This window comes from Pithys albifrons, chromosome Z (genome assembly GCF_047495875.1).
Source record: "Pithys albifrons albifrons isolate INPA30051 chromosome Z, PitAlb_v1, whole genome shotgun sequence".
Taxonomy (NCBI): domain Eukaryota; kingdom Metazoa; phylum Chordata; class Aves; order Passeriformes; family Thamnophilidae; genus Pithys; species Pithys albifrons.
Window position 1 is genome coordinate 20,170,299 of NC_092497.1, and position 13,309 is coordinate 20,183,607.

A 13,309-nucleotide genomic window follows, 5' to 3' on the forward strand; every position below is an offset into this window, starting at 1 on the left:
CTACTCTGACCATAGCTTAAGCTATCACCTTACTTGATGCAGAGAATAGTTGAAGCAGGCTGTAAGAGGGGTAGAACTCTTCCTGCTCTCCAAGGCGCACTGGCTGTTTGTTGCATCTCAGTGGGAGCAAAGCACTCGTGCAGGAGATGTTCCAGAGCTGTGTGAAGAATAGAGACAACTGAACTCCTTGGGGCACACAGCATTATTATATGCACATTTGCTTCATAGTGCCAGAAAGACACTGCTTGGAGAGTGATCTCTATACCTTACTGCAACAAAAAAGCACTTTGATAAAGATATGTGTTTGAACTGAGCATTCAATATACAGATAGATACAGACAACTTTAATTGAAAATGTAATATAAGAATGACTGCCTTGGGTTAGACAAAAGTCTACATAGCCTTGTATCCTTTTTTTGTGCAGTTACCCAGAGTGAACATCCACCAAACCTGACAAGAACATGGTAGATGTACTGTGACAGTTCACACAGTGTGCTCCTCAGTTCCAGTTTAAGAGTCTGCTGATTTAGAGTTGTTTGTCCTCATGATTGATAGCTTCTGATGGATTTTTTTCTCTTTTCTCTAACTGTTTTTGGAAAGCATGGAATGTTTCAACACTCTCAGCATCTTGCAGCACCAAACTTCACAGATTAACTACATGTTGTGGAGATAATCACCTTTTCTTGTTTTGAAAGTGCTTTCTGACAGTTTCCTCATTGTCATCTTGTTGAAAGTCATGATTTTATAAACATTTGTATATCTTCCTTTAACTGTTTTTTTCCCAGTTCAAATACTGCTAGACAGGATAGGTATGTAATTTTTTTCTTATTTTTCTGCTGTTTGCTGCATTCTTTTTTATTTTTCTTTACTCCTTTGAGGACAGTTGGGGGTAACTGGATCTATAAGGAGTTTTCAAGAAATGTGCACATCATGGATTTCTTCAGGATGTTTTGTGTGCTTTTGATTAGTTATTTTTGAACATTTATATCCCATGTAGAATTATTTTTCTTTGCTTTTCATTACGATTGAACACTGAGCTGCAGTCCTCAGTGAGCAGTATACAGTGTTCTCAAAATACTTTTTTTCTAAATGAAATTGGCTCACATCAAGATTTTTGTTGTATGTAGATTCTCAATATTGTTTTCCTCAACACACTAAATTTCATTTCTCAGTGTCTAGTTTCATTGGCACTTTACAGTGCAGCCACTGATTATAGAACTTTATTTCAACTCTCTGAATCACTGCACGTCATCATGTTTACTCTGTTCCCAAATTATTCTTAACTATGTTTAACATCACAACATTCATCGTAGATTTTTATGGGCTGAGAAAATCCATCCAATCTGAAAATTTAGTTTCTTCCTATCTTTGAATTCCTGAAGTGAATATATCATAGGCCCACAAAAAGATCTCTTTCCATAACATTATCATTTCCTTAAAAGCTTTTGGACAGGAACTATGCCAAAATATTTTTAAAATCCTAGTAAATTTTATGGTTTGTGCCAGCAAACCCATGTCATTAATGGTTTCTTTAAAGAATTCTGATAGAATTACTAAGTATGATCTCCTGCACAAAGAAAAAAAAAGTAACTATTTGCTATCATATCATAGTTATGCCTGTGTTAATTTATTTCTTTTTTAGCATGATTTTTTATCAGATTATTTAATATCATCTGTAGTTTCTTGGATCACTCCTGAAATGTTTTTAAAATTATTGGTGTATTAGCTATCTTCAACTGTCTGGTAACAGAGCACATTCAATGTAAGGATTATTTAAATATCACAGTTGGCAGTTCAGCAATTTTACAAGCGAGATCTTTTAGAACTCTATAGAGAATACCACCTGCATTAAGCAGTTATTGTTCATTATATTGATTTATTTTAGAATATCTTCAACTGTTTCTTTATGTGAGACAGTCTTTCAATGTAATCTTGAAGGCTAATTAAGCTGATTTATTAAAATACATTATGTATAGCAATAAAATTCCTCAAAAGTAGTTCCTTACAGTTCTTAAGAATAATGGATGCAGAACCACATACACAGAAGAAGAGATACCACCTTGAAAAGTTAATTATGAAAAGCTTGTAGGGATCCTGGTGGAAGAATAGTAAAACATCAGTTTGAAGACCAAGGACATTGGGAAACTAGCTACTTGTACTTTCTGTTGACTAGAAAAAAAAATGGTGAGAAAGTGGGAGCTAAGACAGAAATCAGAAGCTCCCAAGGAGAAAAGGAATTGAAATTTGGATCTATACAATTTTGTCTTCCTTTGAACATTGGTAAAACATTACTAGAGCACATCAGTGTTGTTGGTTGCATTTTGTCATCACCATGGCTAGGCTTCATGAACAAAGAGTTGGGAAGAGCTCTACCCACGCTTGCAGGAAGCGTGCTGGTGGCTAAAGAGGCCGATGCGGAATAGGCAAGCCAGGTCACAAAAGGCACAGTGGAACATTTTCTTTTGGTGATATTGGTGAGGAACGGTTCCTTCTGCATTGTCTTTTCTCAAGACTGACTCTACATGCGTTCTCAAAGGAAGCAGCAGCATCGTGAATGGTGTGTCTCCATGAATCCCAGCTGGAGGCCAGAGTGGACCATTGGTGGCAGTCAATATGGCCAAGGCTGAGGTGTTGTTTCAAGGAGTCCCTGTCTCTCCTCTTTGGGCCTCCTCTCTTGCAGAAGCTGATGGTGAGTTCACCATAGAGCACAAACATTTTAACACCTGGCATTACAAACCTTGCCTGTCCCTACAGGGCTTTGCAATGTGGGTGTGTCCTTCGAGCCTGTGCAATGAATGTTTAAGGTGAGACACAGCGTGTGCAGAACTAGCACCACCCCTTACTCCTAAGGTTCATCTTCCAGGGCTGAGCAAACTTGGATGGTGACAGCGAATACCTCAGGACACAGGTTTAGTTAGAATATCTTTTCTTTAGATGAATAGCTAAGATAGATAGGCTGTAGTGAGCTCCATCTGCCCAGGTTTTGGAGTTAGAGTTGTTCTGCTCCTAGGACGGTTGCCAGGGGGCTAATGAGCCCATCCTGTCCATTGACCTACTTTGTCTGACCTTTCTGGCATGGGAGACCCTACTGGAGGCACATACCACTGCCAGCATAGCACACAACCTCATGAGGGCATGTAAGCTTCTCCCCCACAGCAAGGGGAAGTCCACAGAGAGCTCTATTTTGTAAGACAGAAGTATTGGCAAAAGTACAGAGGAAAGTTAGAAAAATCACCTGAAGACTGGAAGAGCCTCCATTTCTTTACAAATTATGAAATTAGTTATTGAATAGAGGCCCAGGCAAGATAAGTATTCACTATTGTGTCATGTCTTCAGAACAAGTTATAAAGCCTTTTTGGTATATATGCTTTGCTAACATTAGAAGCAGCTAATCTCTCATTTCCCAAATTTTCACATGTAAGAGACAGTTTTTTCATGTGGGACTTGTGAACATGACAGTTACTTCAACATTCTTGAAAATTATACTGTTTATTTCTCAGAAATCCTAGCCAGATAAGCTGAGGAATAAAAACAGGATTGGTGAGGAGGGCGCACAATATGGATGCATGTTGATGTCAGAAGTGTCAGAAATTCTGCAAAACCTTAAATAAATATGTTAATAAATAACTCATCTGACAGTGTGGGTAAGCGCAGAAGTGACCCTGAATTGCTGTTGACAACCTGATACCTGTGAGACTGCATCCATTTGTTTGGTAGAGATGCATTTCTTTTCAGATTGCTTGTCTTTCATGTACTATTGAATGCAAGATGTGTCTCAGTGACAGATTGACTGATTGAAACAAGGACAAAGAAAAACAATCATTAATTATTTAAGTTATTTTGTGGGTCATCTTTGAGGACACATCTTGAAGAGGCCAGGCTGCCATTGAAAACAACAAATCTGCAATCATGTAGCTGTTGAGCCAAGTGCTTATTTTGATTGTTTGAATTATGCACGTTAAACCCATTTTTTTCTCAGAAAGACCAGTGCAATCAAACCCAGTGAAATAGTTACTGGTTTTCAGTCTGATCTAGACTTCCTCCCTCTAGAATTAGCAAAGAAAACTCATTCAGCACTTACAGTGAAATGTATAGGTTTTAACTCTTGCCAGAAAAAGCTAATTTTGCTTGCACATCAGATCTTACATAAGAAATTAATCACTTTTTTACATTAAAATGTGGAACTATAAATCTCATAATTGTGATCTAGATTTCATCATAATATGAGCAAAAAATTATACCTGTGACTATTGTCAGGCTAACTTGCATAAATTTTCCAAATTGCAACTGACTAGATAAAAGAGAAAGAGTCTCAGATATGTATTTGAAAACCAAAGTTACACAACATATATGGCACTAAAAAAGAAATGTAAGAATCAAGTCTGTGGTGAAGTTTTGGCTCTCAAATTGTTAGATGGAGACCTGTATCTATGCAGTGATAATTAATTCAGCTAAATCAGGTCCTGTACTCCCTAACTGTTGTGTGATTTTAGATGCTATGGCCCACAGCCCACTTTTTGTCAAAGTTTGTGATTAACTCTACTGAATGGCAACATGGCATGAGAGCCATTGATCTGCTGGCAAGGTATCCATTCAACATATTCTGCTTAATTCATTGATGAAGCTCAGTAGGGAGCTAAACACCAGCCAGCAAAACTGGTTGTGCTTTCTGCCTCCCAAGTGATAAAGACTTCAGAATTGAATGGACTGACAAAAAAGGGACAGGCTAACAGTTTGAGGACATGCTCTCCCACAGTACTGCTAGCTAGGATAGAGAGCAAGTTAACAAAGAGAACAGAGAGAGATGTCTCTTCCAAAGGAAAGCTTCCCTCTCACCAAATTCACTGGCAAAAGGGACCAAGTCCACTTAGTTTTCACACAGACCAACTAATTCCCAAATTACAGTCCCAAATAATTCCTAAACAGTCCCAAATAATTCCTAAAGACTGCATCCTATCTGGTACTTTATAAGTAGTGAGCCAATCTTTGCAGACATGGCAGGGGGCCTCAAGTTAGTTTTGGGCCTCATGCTGTGCATAGCCACACATAGCTCTCTGAACAGCTATGGGTACTCATGTTCTTTCCCTCTTCTCTTTCCTCCATCCTCCTTTGTCAGAGTTCACGGCAAAGACAGTTGTATTGCAGGGTTGCTCAGTAATAAGAGATAAGCCTCTGGCAGAAGCCAAGTTCACACCAAGATCCTGAACCCTGCTCAGCATGGATAACTTCAGAGCATGTCATGCCAATCCAGCTACATTGTACCAAAGCCTCATATAGTATTTCCTCTCCACAGAACAATTCCCAAAAACTGTTATTGCACAGGAAAAATGCAGACTAACAGCCTTCTTTGTTAAAGTATTACTGTTTTGACTAAAAAACCTGTTGTCAACAAATAGTTCTTAAGCAGCAGAACGTCTGACACTTCAAGCTTTGCTAATGGGATTACTTGCACATGCCAGAGCCATAAGACTGGCAAGTTGTTTCACCCCATTTTTAACCTCCATAATATCTGAGAAATTGTGTGCTACCATCAGCAGGGCTTTCAGTTATTTCTGCCAAGGCAGTGTGCTCATACAGGACTGGTCCTGTCAGACGTATGTGTGTCAGAGCACCATGCAGTGCTACATTTGTGTGCATAGAGTTTCTTTTGTGCTTCCTGCAAAATATGTTGGGCACTGTAAGTTTAGACTCATATTTACAAGTTCATGAAGGAAAAAAGTTTTCAGAGGACTTTTTAGCATTACATACATAGCAGCATGAGAGTGAAACTGCCAATTTTGGCACCTCTGACAAATGAAGATTTGTCATGGAGGATTTGGTGTATTTGTTTGGGGTTCTTTTCTCGGAAGAATTTAATCAGTCTGTTTTGAAACTCTCTCGATATCCCATATCATATTAGCAGGGTGCACAGCATGAGAAACTCAAAAACAAACAAAAATTACCCAACATTTGTACAAAGGTAGGTGGACAAAGTCTTTGCAAAACAGTTCATATGCTGGTGGAGACAGAGGTTCACTTTAAAGGAAATGAGGGAGTAATACAGGAGAGAATTGTATGCATGGCCAAACTTCATGAACACAGATTTTGACAGGGCTCTCCCCACATGGGTGTGCCCTTCCAGCCTGCACAGTGGATTCTTTAGGTGAGGCACAGCATGTGCAGAACTGGCCCCGCCGTTTAAGTCCTAAAGTCCATCTGCCACAGCCGAGTGAGCTTGGACAGTGACAGTGAAGTCCTCAGGACTGCCTACAGCACCCAGTACAAACTGGGGCTGACTCTGCTCAACATCTGAGATCTGATAGGATCGGATGGCAGGGAGGCATTGAACTGCCAGGGTAGGTCCCCACTGAGACTCAAACTCACAACCTCGGAATTCGGATCCGGACTGCTGTCCATTACACCACGAGACCGCCCTAGGAAAGAAATGTACCCATATGAAAAGCAATCATCTGTTTAAAATTCACCCTTAGAAGTGAAGCTAGGGGCCTAATAGTTTCCCTGGATTTGTGACAATGCCACAGTGGCTCATGGTGCCATTGCAGCTCCCCCTGATCACTGGCTCTCATAGACCTTCCAGACACCCAGCTGTTTCAAGGGCTGCTGGAAATGAAGAGCCTGTCCAAGTTCAGAGCATGTCAGTGCTCTCCCAACAGCTCTTCAACAGTCTATTTCTAAGTAACTACTCATTTTAACCACAAGGACACATAGACTTATATTCATAACACTCAAAGGTATCTTAAAAATTTGAATGCTCAGTTAACACTTAAACAAAATATCAGCCTTGTTGCACAAAAAAATTTTCCCAAACTTCACTTTGATAGAAAACAAATTTGTGAGTGCATTATAAATATATTTACTACTGTAACCTATTTGATCTAGTGGTATGGTTTTTATATGGTTATTTGACATTTCACAATTGGTTAGAATTCAGCACTGCTGAGTCAGACTGTTAACTAACCTAATTATTTATCAACAAAGGACACCTAAAGACATGTCAGCAAAGCCAAACAGCAAATCAGTGGGAGAACTAGAGCTCCCAATAATGATGACAAACAGTTGCTCAATCTCACAAAAAAGTAATTAAAATGAGAAGAGGAAACAATTGCAGTGATCTAATGGCATGGTTTTTTAAAAAAAAATCAGTTTGAAAAGTATCAGTTTATGTTTTCCGGGCAGCTTGCAATATGAAATCCACCCTCTTGTGTTCAAGGGCTCTTGACTTAGAAATCTTGTTGTATGTTCTACCATAAGGCAAAGGACTTGGGAGTGCTGGTGGATTAAATACTGGACATCCAACAGTGTGTGGTTGCAGCCCAGAAAGCCAACTGTATCCTGGGCTGCATCAGAAGAGGCTTGCCCAGCAGGGATAGGGAGGGGATTCTGCTCCCCTGCTCTACCTGGAGTGCTTCATTCAATGTTGGGGTCATCAGGACAAGAAGGACATAGACCTGTTGGACTGCGCCCAGAGATGGCCACCAAGGTCACTAGAGGAATGAAGCTCCTTGTAAGAGGAAAACATGATAGAACTGGATTTGTTCAGCCTGGAAAATAGAAGGCTTTGGTTGCCTTTGAGTACCTAAAGGGAGACTACAAGGAAGGTGAAGAAGGACTTTTTACAAGAGCATGTAGTGACAAGGCAAAGGAGGATGGATTTAAATTGAAAGAAAGTAGATTTAGGTTATGTACTAGGAAAAAGTCCTTTACAGTGAGGGTAGTGAGACATTGGAGGTAGTGGCACAGAGAAGTTCTAAGCACCCTAGAAATGGTTGGATGGGGGTCTGAGAAATGTGGTCTAGTGAAATCTGTCCTTGCACATGGCAGGAAGGTTGGAACTAGATAGACTAGATGACTTAAGGTCCCTTCCAACTCAGACCATTCTATGATTCTATGCTCTATTTCCTTGACGCTCTAAAGTCACTTTGATTGGCAATCATGCAGTATCTCTAGAAAAGCTTTTATTCGCTTTGATTTTATTGAAGCAAAAGTGGAAATGAATAAAAGAAGCAGACTGGTGTGGTTTTAATTCTTTTATTTTTATTCATCCAAGATTTGTCTATAGCATGCCATCTGATGTGGGATAGTCTTAAAAGTACTGTCATGAGAAGTCTGGAGTTCTGGTGTTTGAGCCTGTACTGAGCTCATACTGTGCTATTGACACTGAGAAAGGAACTTTACATGGGGAGAAGCATAAGCAGTTAAGATGTTCACTGCTAAGAAGTATATGCTATTCATTTAAAAAATAAGTCTCACTATAACAAACTGCAAGTTATTCTGTGTGAAAAGCATACTCCCCACTCCATCTGAGGCTCTGCTGATGCACAGAGGGTAGAGATTGGACAGGAAAGCAAGTTGACTCTTCTGTGTTGGAAGACACTATTGTTTTCCCTGACACATGTGAACTGTGCCCTCCTTCTGCATTTTTTTCCAGTGATTGTTCAACATAAAGTGAGTTTGTCCTGAGAACAGGCCTAGGCCCTCTGATTTTCCCTCCCTGCCCTGTGTACAGACTGGAATATGATGATGCATTCCTGAAGCTTGGAGCATCAGGTTAAGTACCTTACTGTAAGTTATCAGGTTCTAATCCGTCATGGATGGAGAGATGCCAGAGATCACTGATGAAGATTAAAACCCCTTGGTGACATATGGGATTTAAGATATACTTTTCTTTTGTTAGTTCACCTGGGAGTACTCCAGGGATCTTTTACATCTCTTCCCTGAACATGAAAACCATATTGATACTGCAGGTAGAACTTTTGATTATGTTGTGCCATTAGACATGAAAAGATAAATATTGCAATGCTGAAAAAGGAAGGATGCTCAGTTTCTTTTTTAATTAATGCTTCTATCACTGCAAAGCAGTAGGTTCATCAAGAGATCGTAATGTCCAGATAGAATAAAACAAGTCTTATGATAATAAATATCTCTATGCATATCTTCAATTTTGGGTGCAATAGAAAGTTTGTGAAGACTTGAATTTTGATATCTGAATTTGCAAAAGGTTAAGTTCTCAAAATGACAGACTTGCAGGCTTGAAAAATATGGGTTCAGTTAAAAACAGGACAAATACAAATCCAAGAAAAAATAAGACAGCAACACTTTGAAACAGCAATGCTTCAATGAACATCTGACACCATGTTAGCCACCACAGCTTTATAACCCAAGCAACATTTTGCACTGTGAACACTTTTGCTGAAGAGAGTGTCAAGACAACAGGATCTCTTCTGTAACTCTCCTGGTCCTTTCTTTAAATATTATCCATTTGATTGACACTCAGCTCTATATAGGTGAGCCCATGCACTGAATAATTATTCTCTGAAAAGAAATATTCATATCAGAAACTACCTTATATCATTATGGTTGGAAATAATTAAGTAACCTCAGTGATAGAGAAAATGTCACAGCAAGAATTCATTACAATGATAGGTCATGTTTGCACAGTGAGAGCTTTGACACAAAGCTTGTGTCACTATTAGCTCAATAGAGGGTTAGTCACACTGTATTAGTAAGCACTTGACTGCATGATTTCCTAACAGAAGGTCCAGGACATGTCTGAACAGTTTTTAAAATAGTGAGAATTCCTATCACATTGCAGAGCCTTAGTTCTTCCTGGAGGTGGGAGGGAACATGCAGTGCAAAGCTGTTCTGGTGCTTTACAGAAAGACATATTGATATGAATGTGTTACTAATCCATAGCTGCTCTTCAACTCTGCTTCCATTAATGTTCTGTCAGGTTGCTCCTAAAAATCTCTATTTTCATTCCTTATAGCTCTGCTGTAAAAAGTCACTGCAGTGTACCATTTGGTAAAAAGTCTCAGCCTTAGCACAGCTCTCACTGTCACATTTAAACCAAATATTAAAAAATTACCAAAAAAAAAAAACCAACCAAAAACCCACAAACCTATTACAGTATTGCTGAATTCAGAAAGAAAATGCAGGATTCACACAGAGACCTAAGTTATATATTTCATGCCACATTCAGCACTCAGGTATTGAAACAAATTCCTACAGTAGACCATCTTCCCATGCAAACACTGTCTTATTGTGTACACATGCACTAAGACTGAAACAGTGACTGGGTTGGGCACTGATTTTCCATCTGTGTCTGTGAGATTTTGATCTTTGCAGTTCAGTCTCCTCACTACTTGCTAAATGCAGGTAGATGTTGGATCACTCATTTTACTAGACCTAATGGTAAAGTAGATCTGGCAGATATAAATGGTTCTTAGACAGATCTACTATCCAGCTCTGATATGCTGAAGTTTTTCCCACGGTTGAGAAAGTGTAACAGAAAAATGGCCATAATTTGCCCTGACTAATCATATTCCCCTGGAATACTATGCCATGAAATGTCATTTCTGGGTGCTTCTCTTGTCCCTGCCTATGCTAGAACCTGCAGGGAAAGGAAGAGATGGAGGTTATGTCAGAATCAACTTCTTCAACAATCCCACCACACATGCCTTCCCAAATGATTAAGGTCTATTTCTTCCACAGTGCTAGGCTGGTCTAAGGGGATGGAATAGGAGAGACCTCCTTCATCTTCTTACTCTGCTGCAAACATATACACTCCAGGGTTCCTGCATGATACAATACAAATAGGAAGAACACTCGTCGGTTTCTTTTAATCTCAAAAACCATCCTCCACCTCAGTATCCTTGGGTACTTCCTAATGACACATCACTAATTAAACAGAGATATCATGGACAAAGCACATGAGCAAATCACAACATAACAACCAGGCTGGTCATAATGTCATTGTAATGAAAAATAAAGGGCTGAGAGCACAGTGTTCAAGGATCTGTGGCTTACAGAACACAGACTGAGAAAAATTTCTTGAACTTTAACCTTCATAAGCTGCAATGATTCAGGCTTTGTGCCTGAACTTTTCTGTAGGACACCAGGGATACAATATGTTTCTCTCTGTCACATCGATGTCTTTTCAGAAAGGTTCTCTGTATCTGTGCAGCCTGATGTGAACAGTGGAGCTAAGTCTACAGAGGATAAGCCTTCAGTTGGTACCAGAATGAATGTTCGGTAAATTTTTTAATTCACATGATGTCTTACACATGATTTTCCAATAAACTAAATCATTAATTGTAATTAGAATATGTGCAACACAGTAAGATTTTACAGAAAAATCCCTAGGGCTATTCAAGTAAAATTTTCACAAGTCAATAAAGACTTGTATCTCTACTTACAGTAAAATGAGATATTACTGACAATTAAGGATTTTTTGCAAGAGCAGCTATTTCTCCTGCAAATACAGAGTGATCATGCCACAAAACTTGACATTTAAATAGATGCATATTTAACTACATTTAAATAGATACATATTTGACTACATCTGTGTCAAGGTTTAAACAGTAGCCACTGTTAGACATTTTATTTAGAGGGGTTATCAAACCTTTTATTTAGAGGGGTAATTTTCAGTTTCAGTCTATGACACAAAATGAAAGGCATCAGATATCTTCCTGCATCATGAACGTATTCTAGAGAATTAAAGGATAAGTGTATATTCAATGGCTAGAGTTACTACTAGGTCATCCAAGTAAGGAAATTACAGAGAATGTAGTACTACTTACTCATGTAAAAGGGGTACCTGAAAAATTAAATCTCAATGACCATTTAAGAGGAGGCTATCTTCTTGTGATGTGTAGAACTCAAATATGCATGAATTAAAATTATTATTGTGGTATGAAAAAACCCAACACATCTTGTCTAGGAAACTACCCAAATAAAACACTGTGCAATAATCAGTAAAATATTTGTAACATTTAAAAGGAGGCTGTTTCCACAAAGAAACAATATGTTTGGTATATTTATATAATTTTCAAGCAGAATTATTTTTTTCTCAGACATCATTATCACAAAAAAATACATTTGTTTGCTTATGTCTCATTTTCTGCTTACAGAACAATTTTGGTCATGTTCACATACTTCGATCAGAACATCTCTATGTCTCAATGATAGAGATCTATTCTTTTCCTTCATGACTTAGGAGACATAGACAAAAAACTTAGCTCAAGAGGGCCTGAGAAAAAAATCTAACAATAAGAAACCATACCCCTCTGTTCACTATTAAGGCAAGAGAACTCCCCTCTGCATCCTACTGGTGGCTCCCTAGAGACCTCACAGTCTGGTTTTCAGTAAAAATTACACCAGTATACAGTGCTTCACTCACATCTCTCTCCAGCTGTGGATGGTAGGAGAAGGGACAACATAAAATGATTACATCAAGTCCAGATTGCAATTTACACAATGAGAAATTCCTCAGGTTTCATTATGGAGACTTGGCATGCCGTAGTGGAGGCATTAAGAGACATGGGGTATGGAAAAGGAATTTTTCTCAAAGGCATTTTTGTTTTAGGCAAGTTACAACAGATATCCCAGGTGTCACATACAAATTTCAAGCACTGACTCCCATGCAAGTTTAATCACAATGGAATTCCTGCAGTGGCAATTTCATTCACAGCACTCAACCAAGATTTGAAATTGATACAGTAAGAAAATTTGCTGAAGAGTTAGGCTGTTGGTTAAACTGTTGGTTATACTTGTTTGCAAAGTTTATTTTGTATTTTAGTTCTCTTTTCCCCATCTGCAACCAAAAGATGAAATGCCAGATAAAGGCAAAAATTTTGCTCTTGTAGTATTTCTGATTCAGATGTAACTCACCAAAAAAGAGATCTTTAGATTCTGTTCCAAAGAATTAAAGCCAGTTGCAACTTACAGCTTTTTAAGGATGTTTCCAACACCAGAACATTTGAGATTTTAGTGTTATCTGAAGCCCATTGATTATTAGTGCTTTCACCCATTAAAACAAGTAGAGGTAACTTTATGCATGTCATACTGCAGCTGAAAATGGAAGTAATTGAAGCGTCATCCAAAGAGGTTAAATCTGTCTTTGTCCCTGAATAGAGATGATTATTTCTAAGTTAAAATACAATGGCTTGTACTCCTGTGGATCCATAGACCCCAATCATTTGCATAGCCTGAATAAAGAATTTGTGGTTGGTTTAAATGCTCATAAATTTGGACAAGCAAATGAATTCTGTCTCCCCACTGCCCCTCATCAGATAGTGGTTTACTCTGGTTTTGTGCCTTTGTTGTGAAAAGAGGAAAGAAAAGGTGGGGGTGGGAGAATTTATATCAGCCATCATAATTAACTGTTCATGATAAGTGTTACATTTCCCTCTTCATATCAGTTTCAAGTGATGGGATTTAAAGATGTCAGATCAATTTAGTCTGAAGGAAGTATGGCAAATGAAGCTTTATTCCAAAAGGCATGCTCTGGTGGGGAAGAAAGAAGTTTGGC